The 17,395-nt window shown below is 43.2% G+C and overlaps 1 protein-coding gene and 1 non-coding gene across 6 annotated transcripts in view; both read right to left on the reverse strand.

The window, feature by feature from the left end:
• The window catches only part of DIDO1 (death inducer-obliterator 1), a 58,539-nt gene extending 41,280 nt beyond the window's left edge, over nucleotides 1-17,259 (reverse strand). Inside the window, exon 1 of one of the 5 annotated variants that reach the window (XM_077117353.1) lies at nucleotides 17,134-17,259. The gene's annotated coding sequence lies outside the window, so the exon portion shown is untranslated. The other 4 variants (XM_077117403.1, XM_077117374.1, XM_077117347.1 and 1 more) reach the window with 4 other exon arrangements.
• On the reverse strand, nucleotides 11,506-11,642 carry LOC143653707 (small nucleolar RNA SNORA2/SNORA34 family). Its single transcript, XR_013161490.1, has one exon. It is a non-coding gene; the product is annotated as a small nucleolar RNA SNORA2/SNORA34 family (small nucleolar RNA).
• Nucleotides 17,260-17,395: the final 136 nt, after the last annotated feature.

A 17,395-nucleotide genomic window follows, 5' to 3' on the forward strand; every position in this document is an offset into this window, starting at 1 on the left:
ATAGTCACTAATGGGAATATGTCTAGAAATTTCAGACAACTCTACACAGCCTGAGAGTAGGAGTGTTCTCTTTCAATCTGCAGATATTTTCACTTACATAAAATGACAGTCCAGTTTGCTCTCTTACCCCACCCAAACAAAAGGTCTAAAGTATACACGATGCTTGTCCTGTGCCATGAAACAAACATGGCAGCTGCTACACAGAGAACAGATTTGGGCCCACAAAGTAAAACTAAGAAATCCCAAACTTTCATTTATTACAATTTTTACACAGAATCTGACTTCCTAAACTACATTTACATCTTTTAGAAGATCATGAATAATTCAAAGCATCTAGCTTTTATTAAAATCAATTATCTTCCCTTGTTTTTTTTGGCATGGGCAGGCTCCGGGAATCAAACCCAGGTCTCCGTCGCATGGCAGGCGAGAATTCTGCCACTGAGCTGCCATTGCACAGCCCAATATCAATTCTGATGAAGCCAAGGTATCTGCTACTCAAGTCTCTCAAGAGGTAAACACAGAGAGAAATCTAGAAATACCACTCTCCCTCAGAAATGATACTTATTAGGTATTTTTGCTTTACAGATATTTGGAGATAAACATAACTTGCTACTTAAAGTCTCTTCTAATGCTACCTTTGACCTTGACTGGCTCCCCTCTTGTCTCTCAATGAACAAGAAAATATGGTTTCACACTATCCTAGAGAATGCCCATGTCCCACATTCAGGCTTGTGTTGTTCTTAACAAAAGGGCCACTGCCTGGGTCTTACTAGGTAATCAGCTGAGTTGCACAGACTGTTGTCCCTGTTAAGGAATTCTGCCTATGTGATGTGTTAATAGAGTTATCAATTAACAGACAGAGAACCTAGAGACTCTTGAGGGGAAGAAGCCTGAACCAGACTTACTCCAAACTTTCCCCCCAAAACAAGTTAATTACTGAGTCAATAAAGACAGCCCAAAGACATCACCTATCTTCCTAAAAGTAATCAATTTTGCCAGGGTTAAGTTTAGAATAACCATTTTAAACATTCATTGCTCCATATAATTATTCTCTAGAGCAGTGCTATCCAAGTGTGGTTCGGGGCTTTCAAATAGCTGCAACTATCTGCACAACAGTTTTAGGTGCAACTGGCCTTTTTCACTTAGGAGTAGTGCATGGTAGTTTCCCAGAAGTTTAAATGAGACTGTTGTCTGTTAAACCGGACATTAAGAAGATTTGCAAAAATGTAAAAACTGCCGCCATTAAATTCTGTTCTAGAAAAGTTTTCCTAAAATGTTATTTATGTTAATAGGTAAGTGCTTATTTTTTGTTAAATAAAATTAAAAATTTAAGCATCTCATTTTGTATGTATTTCAAATACGTTAAATAGCAGCAGTTGTAACAAAAGCTCCTTGGGGTCCTCAATTGTTTTTAGATGCGTACAGAGGTCCTGAGTTTAAAAAGTTTGAGAATGGCTGACATAAAGTATAGATTTACACTCAGCAAAATTTTAAAAGGCTGCTTATCTAATAATGTGCCAAAATAAATCCCAGTGACCTTCTCATTTAGTCTTAAGGATTACAAAGATTTCTACTTGTAAAGGTACAGCCCTCGAACTGTGACTGTCACTTAAGTTCAAAGAATATGGTTAAGAAAGAAAAGAAAAGCCTCCTCCTACGAGCATCTGAAGGGGAGCTGTATCTTACACAGCAATTAGAAACTCAAGCCATAGCCCAATGGGTAAGAATGATGAGTAGTCAAAATTACCCTTGAAAATCATTCAGGACCCAATTAACTTTGTATTTTGGCTGGAATCTTCCCTTCTTTCCTGAAGACAGCAGATGCCAACGTCTATTTTTGTGTATGCGTGTTTTTAAGGGAGGTTCAAACCTAAGACAAAAATTATAAAAGAAATGACATGATCTTCTGTATCAGATTCATGTATAGCTGAATTTGATAGCCCAGTGTGTGTAAGATGCAGTTTCACAGCACTCCTATCACTACTGTACGGGTGGGGAGAGAGAAGAGAAAGGATGTCTTACTACTAAAAAACATGTGGTAAAACCTAAGAACACCGTGCCATTCATATCTCAGTCCAACAAACCCAGAGAGTTCACAGGCAGTTTCCACGACCTAGGCCTTGGGTGTTCTCTGTGGGTGACCCCTCCTTTTGGTGCAGATTAAGCACCCCTGGTCCTGATGGCTACAGCCACCACCACAAGCCCTCTCTACTTACTTACTCGTAAGTGGGGTAAATGCCTGCCTGCTTAAGCAGATGGTGTTGGTGTATGTGTGCGTGGGGGTTGTTTCCTAGGGCACAGCACATGGGTTTTAAGGTAAAGACATCCCTGGGCATCAATCACAGCTGTGGCGTACTGGGCAAGTACATGTGTCTCAGCTGTGCCTTCTTGGCTGTACAGTGGGGACAAAACTGATCTCACATAGCTTCTTAAAAGGAGCTCTGAAATGGATTGTGTCAAGTATCAAATCAACACAGTGTTTGCCCACAGTAAGTGTGTGGCCCAGGTGCCATCTAGTAACATGCAACACCCATGCTAGTGACGGCAACAGGCCCTCTTAAGGGAATCTTTTCTGACACATATTTATGGGAGCTCATAAAGTGCTTGGCTCAGGGGGCAGAGCAGGCAACACTGTCTTCTCAGAGAAGGCAGGAGGCTTCACTTGGATCTAGTAAAAATGAACTGAAAGCATACATACATTTCTAAGGCTGCTTGCAGCCACACTTTTATGACAAAGTGCCTAGCTGAGCACAAATGAATATCCGATGCATCAGGAGAATGGTTTGAGAAATCAAGAAACATCCATAAAATAGATAAAAGGGTAATTACACTCACTGACAATGGAAAGAACTCCATGAGCTGTGAGCGAAAAGAACAGGACCCGCGCCAGCCTCCACACAGGCAATGCATGCTCAAGATGCTCACCCCGCCCTGCCCCCCCGCCACCGTGCTCACCAATATGAGAGCACTCATCATGTGGGACTTCTGGGGGACGGTACTTTTTAAATTTTATTCTTTACATTTTGCATATTGTTTTAATCTTCTGTATACATATTTCTGTAAAAAAACAGTAAAACTATCTTCATTTTGGAAAAAAACTGACTTTCCTTTCATAAATGTATACTAAATACCATTTGAATGTCTATCAGAACATAAAAAAACAAAATTGAAGCATGTTTGATATTTAAGAGGGAAGTATTTGCTTTACAAATTACATACACCAAGATAATTACCACTACTGATTTTAAGTTTTATACTTGTGGCTAAAAGAATTCTCCCTAAAATAAATGCAATTACCTATTTAATGTCACAAAACAACTTACCCTTAAAAGTACTACTTGAAAAATAAAATGTAGCCTAAGCAAGACAGACTACTGTCCAGGCGAGAATGAGCTCAGTTTGGATAGCCTTTTTCTCACCTGAGTTTTCATGAACTGCAAATTGCTTAGCCTTTATAATGGAATTAGCACACATAATTTGATACTAGCTATAAAGATACCAATATTAGATATCTACTGTAAGGGATCCCAGTGTCTGAACACAAAAGGAGCCTCCTTTCTTAATGGGCTGTGCCCTCCCAGGCATATGAGAAATAAGGCCTCTGATGGACACAGAGCCACACTTGCAGGGAGACTGAATACATTCAATATCTGCTTTGCCTCCAAGGGCCAAAAGGGAGTCACCTAGTATCCTCAAGCAGGCATATATAAGATGTAAAATGGCTAATGCCTACAGAAATATAAACCTATCAGGACCTCAAACAGCTCACAAATGTATACTGAAGCGACCATTCTCTTGGGATGCACAGGAACTGCCCCCAAGTGAAGCAAGTCCTCAAAGCCTTGGAAAACCTTACAAGTCAATAGCAGGACCAGCACACAGTTCTCTTCGCCAAAAGGAAATGGGAGCAAAAGTCCCCACACCAATCCCTCCTCTATCCACAGGAAGACAAATCCTATCTACCTTTCAAGGTCCACTTCAAACCACATTGACTGAAACTGTGTGAAAATATGTTCCAATGACATATTTTATCAACACAAGCCATTGTGATGCTTAACATACAAGCTGAGCTTTACTGTTTGTCAGGAAAGAAATAACAGTAGCCATGGTACTAGTAGACAGTAGGGGGCAGCTAATCTCAAAACTTTATATTTTACTTGTGCCCTTGTTTCATATTAGAATGGAAGGCATCTTGTTTGAAATATCCTTTATTTAATAAAATATTAACAAAAGGTGACTTTTGGTGGAATATCAGATGAAAATGCAAGGTATACATAACAGTGTTCCAAAACAATATAAAAGGTATCTTATTTAACAAGTTCACTTGTTGAAACAAACAGAACAGACTCTCCTCCCTACACATATAGGCAAGCAGGAAGAGAGCACTTCATAAGAGCATCAGGCAACAAGTTTTACAACGGAGCTGGATGTCCCCAGGTGAGATTGCTGTGCTATCTACAGTATATTTAAAAATAGGACAACAAATACTTGACAAGCCAGACAGAAGATATGCCAACAAGAAATGTCACTAAGGGCTCTATATCCTAGGGCAAATGAATTGACAGCAGTCATTCAAAGGAAGGAACTGGGGTCATCTATCAATTTCCCCATTGTCTTTGGGAAGATGGGCAGTGCCCTCCTTGGTCACTGCTGAATCCCTGGTGCTTAAAACTGTATACAATAAATATCTGCCAAATCCATCAAGGAATGGTTCTAAAGTTTCATGGATTTTATTTCTTAAAATGCACAGCTAAAGCATCTTTCTTGGAAGTACACTTCAGCCAAACATGTATGACTCCAGAGAAATCATGAAAACTTTGTCTAGTATAGTGGTTGAGGGCACTGAACCTGGAGCCAGACAGAGAGCCTAGTTCAAATCCCAGCCCCTTAATCTTGGACAATTTACTGCTCTGTATTTCAGTTTCCCTGAGGTAAAATGGGTACAAGAGCACCCTACTCGGTAAGTGAGTTAGTACATGCAGATTGCTCTGAACAGGGTTTTTACTGTAGGGTAAAGGGAGGCTCTCAGCTTTACAACAAGTACGACTTTATGGGTACAAGAGAAGTTGTGTGAATATGGAAAGGCCTTAAAATTCAACTTTTCTCCTGTAAAATGTCCCTGAGTACATTAGGCTCAACTCTTACTCATGAATATCCAAATGATGTGAACATCTCTATCTATGACCAAAGCATAAAAACTGAAGAATATCTTTTCATTAACTTGAACTTTAAATCATCAAACTATTACCTAATGCCCAAACTCACCAGCATCTCAACATCAAGCTGAGGAACACCACTGAAAGTGAACAGAAAAAGGAGAATGCAAAGGGAGATCTGAGTGTGAGAGATGGCAACACAAGGATTACACCTTTCTGTAAAGTATTAAAGTTGCCTTTTCTATTATTAGAATTAACGGAGGATAAAATGTGACAGAAATACTAAATCAAATCAAACTGACAAAAGAAATGATGTAATAAAAAGTAAAAATCAGTATTTTAACATCAGGTATATACTTTTTAAGAAAACAGAACCCATTTTCTGACAACCTTTGCTTCCTAAAGCACCAAATATCCCACAAATATTGTAAAGCTATCGTTTACAAATAATAAGTTAGAAAGTTAAGATCAAATTAAATGAAAGCAAACAGAAGACATCACATTTAAAGGTTTTAGGATGAAGCAAATATACATTCCTTCAAGACTGTCTAGAGGTGTATGGAGCAGTATAACCCGCTCAAGTGAGTTTTTCGAACACATGCAGTATGGCAGAAACACTTTTATTTCTCTCATGAGGAAAGGCACTCACAGGAACAAGCGGCAACTAGAGTATGGGAGCACGCAGGCTCTTTCTATCTTAGTCGCTAACGCAAAGGAGTGCGCCCCCGCCCCCCCCCCCCCCCCGACGCGTTCACCATTAGCTGGCTACTTAGGAATTACAATCTGTTCTCGGAAACTAGCAAAGTAATAGGTGAGTTTTCTATACCTTATTACCGTAATTATTCATTTAGTTTTTAACCAATCACAGATTAGGGTAAATTGAACCCTTAATTTGCATACCCAACTGCCTTATATAAAGGAGTTCAATTGAATAAGCTTATAGTTAAGCATCTATCCTATTCTAGTCAACTTAATCCTTCATATATTGACGTGATTTGGGGGGAATGTGGGCCAGGTTCAGAGGTCGAGACTTAAAGGGGCTTCCATACTTCCTTATTTGACTGGGAGGAGTCCACCATTCTTTACAGAGGGACAATTTCCGTTAAAAAAAAAAAAAAAAAAAAGAGGCGTGGGGAAGCGATTCAATTCAAGCAGTTAAACGGCAACTCAAAAAAAAATAACAAATATGTATGAGTAAGAACCTTAGTTACCTTTCGGATTATTCCGCCTCCAGCACGGCAGACTTGGATCAATGGATGATCATCACTTATTTCTTTCAAACTGTCACAAGAACCTAAGAGCAACTACTTTTTACCTTGAGTCTTAACTCACAAACCAAAGGAACGGGCTGCAAACAACGCTGCCGCGACCTACTCCTACCCACTTCACAGGCCCTTTCAGGGGTCCGGAAGCCCGAAGGGCGCAGCCGCTAAACTCCCCAGGACACGCGACAACCGGTTGCAACCTCTGCCTACGGGGCATACAAAGGAAAGCCCCTCTGACCAAGGAATACAGGGCTGCTTAAACTCCCGAGTTCATACTGCACGAAGGGCGTCTCTCTGTATCGTACCGGAGCCAGGAAAAGAGTAAAACAAACGCTACCCACCGACCCCGAAAGTGAAAGTATTCCCACAGGCTCCGCCCGAGCGCCGGACCACAACAACCTCGGCCCTGGGACTAGGCTCAGCCTTCTATACCCCCCGGATCCGGCACAGCCCCCTTGACCCCGGGCCCGGCGCGGCACCCTTCCCCGGGCCCTTCCCCAGTGGGCGGCTGCCGCCATTTTCTCGGCGGGAGCCGGCACGGCACGGGGTCGGGGGCTGTCGCCTGGCGGCACTCGACCGCCGCCCGCCCGGCCTCACTCGGTCCTTCCCGGCTCTCGAGTACAGCTCTCATGGCCTCGGCCCTTCCGCTCAGCCCCCAAACCGCCACTCACCGCAGGCCGCAAAGCCTCTAGAGTCTCGCAGCCATTTCCTTCTCAACGCCGCCGAGCGGGAGGACGGGTGTCTGCGCGGCAGACGACGCCGGCCATCGAGACGTCGCGGGCCAGAAGGGTGGCCTAGCTCCAAGTAGCGCCTCCGCGCGGCGGGAGGACCGCGTCCGTCTGCCCGCCCGGATGCGCACGAGCCTCTGCACTCAGCCGCCTGCCGCCGACCCCCACCCGACCCCGAGCGGCGCGATTCAGGCAGGGACCTTCCGGGCTCGCGAACCGTCTCAAAAGCGAACGGGATCGGGATTGCTTTGCGCGTGGTCGGCCGGTGTCCCGACCCCAAGGATGTCATCTACATCCGGGAAGCGGGAGCTTCGAACGGTCCCCTTCCCGTTGTGGACCACCGATCCCCACTACAGGGTGCACGCAGAAGGGACCCAGGTGTGGCAGCTGGCTTGTTCAGCCTATCAGCCATCCCTTGATGCATTTTTGCCAGAATTTTATGCCTTAGACGCCTCGTGTTGGTGGGAGATACTAGGCTAAATTTACATGCCAAGGTGTGAACGCTAAGGATAAAGGAAGAAAAAGCCCAGCTTTTATCTTTTCCAGATTGCATTTCTCAAACTCTTAGTCACATCCGCCAAATCTCTCATGACCCAGCACACCTTGGAGCAGCCCCAAATTCCAAGGTCCTCCAGTGGGTCTGCAGGCCTGGCAGGCCCCAGGAAAGAACAGGCCATCAGCCTTAAGTATGGGTTTCTCCCGGACTTGTAGACCTAACCAACCCCATTAGCTCCCTACCAGAAACCAGGGGGAAAGGAACACTGCGAGAAAGGCAGGCGGGCAGCCCTCAGCTGTCCTAGCTGCACGGACCCCAGCAACAATGGCGCAGTCAAGGCCTTCCAGAGCCAGGGGCTCCGCACCCTATGCTGCCCAAGCCTCTGACTCTCCCCATGTCATTACACCTAATGAATGCGGAGTTAAGAGCTTAAATAATCCACGGGCCCTCTTTACGGCAGTCATTTCAAAAGGAAAGATCATTCTGGTCTTTCATCAGTCCGTGATTGTGCATTTGTTTAACGGAGATGTCACATCCTTTCAAAAAACAACTTAAAATCAGGGGAAACATCACTACAGTTCTAGTATCCTTTCCAGCTGGCCTTCAAAACGATACAGGAAAACCAAGAAAAGGAGCGAGCGTGCGAGCCTTCCTTTAACCCCAAGGCCGCCCCCGACGGTGCGCTGCCCTCGCGGTCGGACTGTGAGGGAGGAGGGGGGCGGCTCCAGGTATCCGGGATAGCGGATCGGACCCGCTCCCCCTCGGCAGGCCGCCCGGGGGAGCCCAGCAGTGTCCTCGGCCCACCCCGTCCTTTCAACCAGCCCGCGTCCCTTCTTCCGGGCGCCCTCGGCTTCCACAGCCTGTTTGTTTACCTGGCAGCGTTCAGGCCCGACCCTGCTCCGCCACGACGCTGCGCGCTCCGCGCCTTCCGGAGGGCCGGGGGTTGAGGGGGAAGGGACGTCCCCGGGCGGAGGAGGGAGGGAAAGGGGGGAGGGGAGGGAAGGGGACGGGAGGGAAGTCCCCGGGCGGAAGGGGAGGGGCGGCCGCGAGGTTCCCAGCGCCTCCGTGCCCCGGCGGGCGTTGCGGGCTATAGCCCGCCTCGGTGCTCCCGGATCTTGCCGTGCCCACCGGGCCTCCAGCGCGCTGGGCAGTCCGTGTCCCTGGAGCGCGCTTACTGTCACTTCCTAAAGCTGCACTGGGGCTGAGGCCGACTCCGCCCCGGCTCCCCCGCAAGGCAGGAGCGACCGAGGGGCAGAGCAGGGCAAAGAATGCAAACACCTCTTGGCAAAAAGACACCTGGGTCAGTAGCGGGTTTTCCCAGCTCCTGCTGCGTAGAAGGGAGGGTCTTGCGTTCAGCCCCCACTTCCCCTGATCGTCAGGTGCTCATTAAAGGACCAAGTCTCTCCCCTGCCCTGAAAAGGCTGGGAGCCCCACGAGGCCAGGTTCTTTTTGGCCACTATTCCCAGGACTGTCCTCTTTAAATATTTCTTTAAATAGATGAATGAAAAAGTAGTAACAAAATGCAATCCTTCCTCACCTCTTTTCCCCAGGGATAGAATGTAGATTCCTAGGAAAATACAGTTTCTAATATATTTTATGGCTAGTAAAAGCTTTAACCACCACGTATTATTTTGAAAAAATGAATTTTCCTTACTTTTACATTTTATAAGGGCAGGTAGGTTTAACAGCACTTAAGATGAATTTAGCTACACAATTCAATCAACTCACAAATGGTACAAGATTTCACAATCAAAATGGCTACTGCTTGCCCCCTCCACTTCAAACCAAACTGGGTAATGTACAAGTGTTTGGCTTCCCTTTAAAGAAAACAGGTTATTATTCTTAACTCGCCCTCTGTTTGCCTCCCACTACGGCAACTACACTAGTACATCCCTCTAAAGGGTAAAGTTACCATTAGAAAAGGCAACTTCACATAAAATATCCGCTCAGTGAATTTATTTGAATCATCTGTTTTAAGGCAGCCACCTGTCACTGTTGAAGAGTGTGGAGGGGAATTGGCAGGATGGAAAAGGGCCAGAAAACAAAACAACAAAACATTGGAGAAAAAATCTAGGAATAGAAATGAAACTTTTAGGTTTAACCCTGAACACCAATAGAAAGCCTGTTATGGAATGTGATGGAGCTGCATATTCCAAGTAGGACGAAAATCATACCAATTTCTGCCTTTAGGGCAAAAAGAAAAAATAGAAAGACCAGGACAGAGGAATAAAAATGAGACAAGAGAAGAGAGCCATCCACGTCCATGCTGGCATATAATTTTCCAACATTCTGAGGCCACTGAATATTTGTAGCTGGACACAAGGGTCCTGTCTCATTTGAACATTACTATAAACCTGTGCCATAACTAATTTTTCTTTTAATTAAAAAAGCACAAGGAATGGATCTTTGATCACTTTTGCCTCATTAAGTTACCCAAGACAAGGGCAGTTATAGACTTATCTTGTGATAGCACCTAAAAATAAGACAAAAGAACTACTCTTTTTAGAATGGTTTACAGTATTCTGAAATGTCTGCTTTCCTTATTTTTTTCTGAAACAATCATATTTCTCTATTATATCCCTCCCAGTCTTTAGTTCTATGCAGTTAAAACAAAGATTGTGTCAAGTCTACAGAATTCCATACCCTATTTTTCTATCAAACATTTTCCTATGTCATTCATAAATGTTGCTAAATGTTTAATATGCATAACATATTCTGCATTGTAATGCCATAATTTACTTCTCTGGTCCCCATCTCTGAAAAATTTAAGGCTATCGCCAATGGATAAATATATTTACATAAAAATATTGGTTTGTATTTGATTATCTTCCTAAAGTGAATTCCCAGAGAAGGGGTTACAAACATCAAAGAGTGTCAAATTGCTTTCCAAAAAGCTTGTATGGACTTATATTATCACCGGCAGTGTTTAGGAGGGCCCATTTCACCTTATTCTTACCAACTTTTGAAATTTACTCATTAAAAGATAAATTTTATACATTTATTATATAAATTTTAAGACTTACAGATTTAAAAATTTCCTTATTTATTTATAGTAAAGATGAACACTTTATCAGCCACTTCTATCTTCTTTTAAATCTACCCACAAATAGCCTGTGTCCAATTATGCTTTAAGCGTTTATCTGTAGTTTTTAATTACTTTGCACAAGCATTTTAGAGATAGTAATCCTTTATCAGACATTTACTGCAATAATTAACTGGCAAAATATTTAATAAGCAATATAAAAGTTCACTTTTCCTGTCAAAAGAAGAGAAAATTTTCTTCATCTTCCTACTAAAGAGAACACATCTTACTTTCCAAATGTCTGATATCTTTTGACAGGCAATGAAATCCAGTAAGATTTGTGCCTTTCATATAATGAAGATCATCATATTTAATTAACTAGAGCCTGTCCAGTGAAATCAACTTTTTCAACCAGTATCCATAAAATACGTTTTCAGAATCCAAAAAACAATTTAAAAATTTCTGTAGTTCATTATTACCAAATTAGGTAAATACAGGCCCATAACAGAATCAAGAGACGTTAGGAAAACTTCAAAGGCAAATTAACTGAAAGGAAGAAAAAAATACCCCATTTTTGGAAACACGAACTTTATACTATTGAAGTTTAAAATGTACAAGTTAGGGCTCTAACCATAGAATAAGGGAAGACATTTAAAGGAAGGGCACATTCCAGAACTCTCCTATCATTTTGGATGGAAAATCCCTTCACAGTGGTTTTCGGTAATACTTAAGTTTAACTGCATTATAATTCTAATAAACAAGTTAAATCAAGAATCCCTATATTTTGGAGTACTAGTTTTTATAATGACTAAGAATAAATATTAGTCACCAATGACTCAGATGTTTCTTTCTAATGAATTCACCATAACATTTCCAAAGTTCCACAATGGCCAACAGACCACAGGCAGACATTTCTTTAGGCCCCTGTTTGAAACCCACAGCTCCATCAAACTGCTGGCCTTGATTCAGGGCCAATTGTTTTGCTTTTGAGTTCAGTGAAAAGTAAATAGTCACGATGTGTGAATTTATCTCAATAAAACTGCATTTAAAAAAAAGTAAATAGCTTCGGAAGAAAGTAAATAATATTTCCTACCTGATTGGCTTTTCAGATAAGAAAACCAGAACAATCAATGCCTTTCACATATAAAAAGTAAAACTACTTTTGTGCCAAAGAAGCCATTTATCCTTAAGACTAATCATATCACAAAGTATATCACAGAGAAAAAGGGGGAAATAACCCACAAACTTTTAATGAATTCCTAAACTCACAGGTGGGCACTAAAGAAAAAGCTGTAGGTAGGTATTCCCATGAGGAAAGAGAATGATCCATTTAAAAGAAGTTAAGTTACAGGCACAACGGGACAGTGTCCCATTCTTCTGCCTCTCCATCCAACCAGAAAGCCTCTGGAGCACGGGGGCCTTAGGTGGGGAGTGGGGTTTACAGCTACTGTTTGTGTCAGGCTACAATTTAAGGGATTATGTTTTGTTTAAACAGTGGATTTTCTGGATTTATGTAGAATAGGGAAGCTGTCTAAGGTGATTCTTGCACTTAACCAGTTCAGAGAAACACAATGGTGAGAGTGAAGAGGTGGCTCTGAAGGGGACACCAGCAACAGACGCTGAACTTTTAGGATCCCCCAAAAGGGACTGTACTTTTATTCTGAATTTCAACAAAATTGATGTCCATAAATCACCCTTCCAAAACCTGAATCTTTTTGAGTTCCAAATTGAACCCACTGCTTCTAAAATGTAAGAATTATCTTGTGTGTCCAAAGGAGGAATAAGATCTACTCAAATCTGCCTTCGGAAGGTTGGAGGACAAGTAGGTCGCCTTTTGTGGTTGCATGGAGAAATGAAAAATCTTAGGGTTGTCAGACAAACAAAACTTTCATTTCCTCTTCCAACAGAGAATAACCAATTAAGGAGCAAAATAGGGAGATTTTAAGTAAAAAAGAAAGAAAAGAAATTTTTTTTTTTTTTAACATGGGCAGGCACCAGGAATCGAACCTGGGTCCTCGGGCACGGCAGGCAAGTGTTCCTGCCTGCTGAGCCACTGTGGCCCGCCCAAGAAAAGAAAATTTTGCCACAGTTTAAAAAATTGAAAAAAACCCATCTTCATTCAGTGCTTCTACCTCCCTATGTGAAAACATTCTTAAAACATAGGGCTCTGGCTATCTGTAGGTATTATGTGCACACACACGCACGTGCATAGATGCTCTCCAGGAAAATTACAATGGCTGCCTGCACTGGTCATTGCCAGGAGAGGCGCTTTTGTGTATTATTAATGACATTGTAAACGTGGGAACACAAGTAGAGGGTAAACACATTGAGAAATTATATATTCCTCATATTTATAATTATACAAGTATGACCACAGAATGTAAACACACTGAGAAAAACAAGTCTTTGGAATGTGATAACCAGATCTGCATGCAAGAATATGATAAGGACTGGCTTGGCCTCAGTCACATGGGCAGAGCACCACTAGTGGCCGGCTGCCCACAGGGATCCCCCCACCCACTGCGGTTGGACCTGGCTCCAGGAATCCCTTGTTAAAGGTATCTGCCTGCAGTCAAGTAGCTCACAGGCTGATGTTAAAGAACCTGAACCCTCCATTTTTAAACAATAACCTGATCTAGTCAAATGGCAGCCTGGGAATAAGCTAGGAAATAAATTGCAACAAGAATTCAAACTAGGGTCTGTGGGATCTGCTTTCAAGTGCTAAATTTACTTTCCATTTATTTTTGCTTTCAGTTTGTTACAACTGTAATTACACCACAGATTCCTGAGAAAGGATTTTCCAGCAGACAAAAACAATTGACCTGCTTGGGTTTTTGAAAAAATAGAACAATAGAATGCATACTACAGAACTGCAGATTCGAAACACCTGGCGATAAACTAGCTTTGGTTCAGTAGAAACATATCAGAATGGACAATCAAGGCTTATCTGCTCCTCACTTTGTAAGATCCACCCCCCACCCCTGGTAAAATGAAAACTCCAGCCAATAGGTCATTTCCTCACTTGCTTCTGCATTTGCCCTCTAAAAGCTCCTCCCCTCATCCAGCTTTTTACCTCCTGTGGTTTCCATGCTGCACAATCATGAAAAGTAAACTGTTCAAACAAATGTATACAAATAATATCATCTAATATATTTTAAAATACATATATATGTAAAATTTTATTTAAACAAAAAAGAAAGTTTGAATCCCAAGCAAGTATGTGTATATCAAATCCCTGACTAGGGTCTGTAAGGCATACTTGTATTCAATGTGAAATAGTATATAAGCGCGGTGCTTGACTGGGCAAATTTTAAAAACTGCTATTTAAAGAGTGTTTTAAGCCTAACAGTTGGCAATGCCAAGACAGCACCACTCCCCCAGCTCCACCCTCATTTGTTTCAGGTAATAATATGACAACAAAGAGTTAAGAGTATCATCACTCAGCAGTCATTAAGGATCAAAAAAGAATCAATAATATAAACTCTAGTTTTAACCCAACCAAATCAGTGCAGCAATTTATTACATAACGTGTTGTTACAAAACAAGTGCTTTCTGATTTAGCAGTTTAATCTGGAAAGAGGTATAAAATCAGGCAAATGTGGGGCGACAGGGCAGACAATTAAAAAAATCCCCTCTGAACTTGCGTTACAGCGCCTCAGTTCAGCAGACATGTGATTATGTGCAGCAGAACTAAATAACAAAAAATTCTTCACTTCTAACATCCTCATAAAGAAATTTTTTGAATATTGTGAAAAGAGAAGTCTATGAACACTGATTTCTAGGTATCTACTACCTAGCTGTGCCAAGGGTACTGAGCACGGACAACTGATTGATTCATATATTATCCTTAAGAATAAAACTATTTGCTTTTGCCAAAACCCTTTGAAAACTAGAGGCCTCAGAACTTTGGGTTTTGATTTTTATACGTTTGTATTTTAAGAGTGAAACAAAAACATCTAGTGAAATAATGTGGTTCTGAAAAACATGATTGATAATCCTGGGTTTCAAACATTCTACGATTTCAGTAAAGGAAGGACTATGTATTTTATCCTCAAAATAAAATTCTCAAAATGCTTTTCCCTTTTTAATGTTCTTTTAAAACCTCATTAATGTTCTTTGAAAAATAATATGCCTTTAGTATCTCTTTATAGAACTGCTAACCTCTCTCTTAAAAAGAAACAGTTTCTCAAGTTTAAAGCCACCACCTGGGCTTGGAGACGAGTGAGTTCAGACCACCTGGCCAGGTCCTGTGGCCTCACTCTTCCAGACACCACCTCTTCCACATCAGGAAGTGCAGCCAGTTAATCTTGATCCCAGATGGTGACCAATGTGGCCGTGCACCCTCTCCTCTTCCTGGACCCATCTACCTCTTTCCTGCTCTCCCTTACACTTTTCTGTCGGTCATCTCACAGACTCTGCTGCCAGGTCCCAATGGTGATGCTGTTCTTCAGGGCTCCTGCCTAGGCCCCTCTATTCTCATTCTTATATACTAGCCATAGGAAATCTCATTCACACCTTGTTTCGGTTACTTGTTATCTCTCCTGGATCCAGGCCCATCCATGCAGTTCCTTCCCTGACAGCTCCAACTAGATGTTTCAAGTGTCCCCAACACATACAAAACTGAACTAATGATTTCCGACCCTCCCCCACAACCCAGGTCCTTCTCTGGCTTTCCTTCTTCACTGGATAGTTTCACCCTATATACTAAAATGCCCAAGCCGGAGCCTGGAATTATCGTTGATTCCTTCCTTCCTCCTCAGTCATCAAATCCTGTTGCTTAAGTGTGTAATATGGCCTCTTCCACAGGCTCCCATCACTCATTTGCTGCATGGCTCTCCAATCCCTCTTGAAAGTGTGGAACACATTACTCTCTTCCCCTCACCCTCATTCCCCTAACAACTTACTGTAATTTTGATTCTTCCAGTCCCACCCCATCACTCAGTCACCAATAACCATCAAATGGTGAGTTTTGGGTGACTATCAAACTAGATCTCTCTGTTGCATTGGACATTGCTAATCACATCTCCCTGAAACTCACTATGCCCTAAAGCTGTGGGGACATTCGACATTGCTAATCACATCTCCATGAAACTCACTATGCCCTAAAGCTGTGGGGACATTCGACATTGCTAATCACATCTCCATGAAACTCACTATGCCCTAAAGCTGTGAGAACAGCCTTCTAAATTCCTTGGTTCTTCTCTGTCGCCTTAAGGGATTATGGATTTAATTCACTCCTTCTCTTTATGTGCATTCCCAGAACACATTTAACTATTTTAACTCCCACACGATATCACCACAAAACATTCCAGTCCAGCCTGATCTTTTCCCTTGAGCTTTAGATGCGTCCCACAAGCACCTCAAAGTCAGCCCCGCCCACAACGAACTTACCATCTTTCCTTCTCCCCCTACTACATTCCTCATCATGAGCGTTCCCCCTTTTGTATCCTTCTCACTGGGTGCCATCACCCCTGAACTGATCTATCGGGCTGCAGATCTGACCCCTCTCCCTTAGTTTCCACAAACTGTCAATCACCAAGGACTGTTAATTTTCCTTCCTAAGGAGAAAGCAATGTCAAGGCATTTTCTGAGCAAAGTCAGTCTAATATGGCAGACAAGTGTGTAAATGAAGTCTGGTTGTGGGCATTTTCTTTACTTGAATAACCTAATTCTGTAGGTCCAAAGTTTTGACATAAATCAATTTAAAACACACATATGCAGTATATGTCAGCAACTACTTTTATCTACGACATACAAATTTAGTTGCCATCATCGGATAAACAAGGGGTTGCCCGCTCAATACTTCTGTTTCTTTCTAAAGCTCTTCAATCTTTACCTTTACTTTTCAGTAAGGAAAAAAAAACAAGGCCTTGCTCTGACAGAGTTTACATTGTTCTTGAGAAGACATACAATAATGAGTAAATGAACACGCAAATATATACTTATGCCCTCAGCCAGCGCTCATCTCCCGCCACTGCCCTTCTACAACAAATATCCCCGAGAAGAAGCCAGCCAGGCCCGGCTAGGAATACAGTGAGGACTGCGTCGCTCGCTTCTCCAAGGAGGTCTTTCTTCAGCCCCCGCCCCACTCAGCTTCAACTCTAATAGGCCTGGGTCCCTACGTGTCGACGCCGACGGTTCTGCGACCCTGGTGGGAGGACGTGACGAGCGCTGGGTCGTCCCTGCCCGCTCTTGCTTACCCTTCTGGCATCGAGCGAGAACGCGCTTACCAGCATTCGTCGAATAAACTCAATGAATTCAATTTAACACTCATTCAGGAAACCCACGCCCAGTACGGATCTAACAGCGTCTCGCCTGAGCCTCTGGGAAGCAAGCAGTCGAGAAGCGATTCCGTCGGAGGGGCGGTCTTGGAGCGCCTGGCATCTCTCTCCCCATCCACCCCCTGCCCGCCTCCGCGTCCTATTCCCTCTGGCCTGTCACAAAGAACGGGAAAGGACGCGGGCACCTTAGCCTCCGACTCAATCTAGATGTCGCCGTCCCGGCGCGAAGTTTCCACATCACGACGCGTCGGCGGCGGCCATTTTACTAAAAGCGGTCGATACCTTTTGACTCTCGCGCCAGCCCATAGAGCGAGGGCGCCGCACGAGGAGTTCTGCGCAAGAACGGAAGCTGGGGCTCCGCAATTCCGGGCGGCCGCCGCGTCCGGCCCCATCGCGAGAGCGCTTCATTGGTTGCCGCCTCTTGATCTCGCGAGAGGTGGGGGGGCG

This window comes from Tamandua tetradactyla, chromosome 1 (genome assembly GCF_023851605.1).
Source record: "Tamandua tetradactyla isolate mTamTet1 chromosome 1, mTamTet1.pri, whole genome shotgun sequence".
Taxonomy (NCBI): domain Eukaryota; kingdom Metazoa; phylum Chordata; class Mammalia; order Pilosa; family Myrmecophagidae; genus Tamandua; species Tamandua tetradactyla.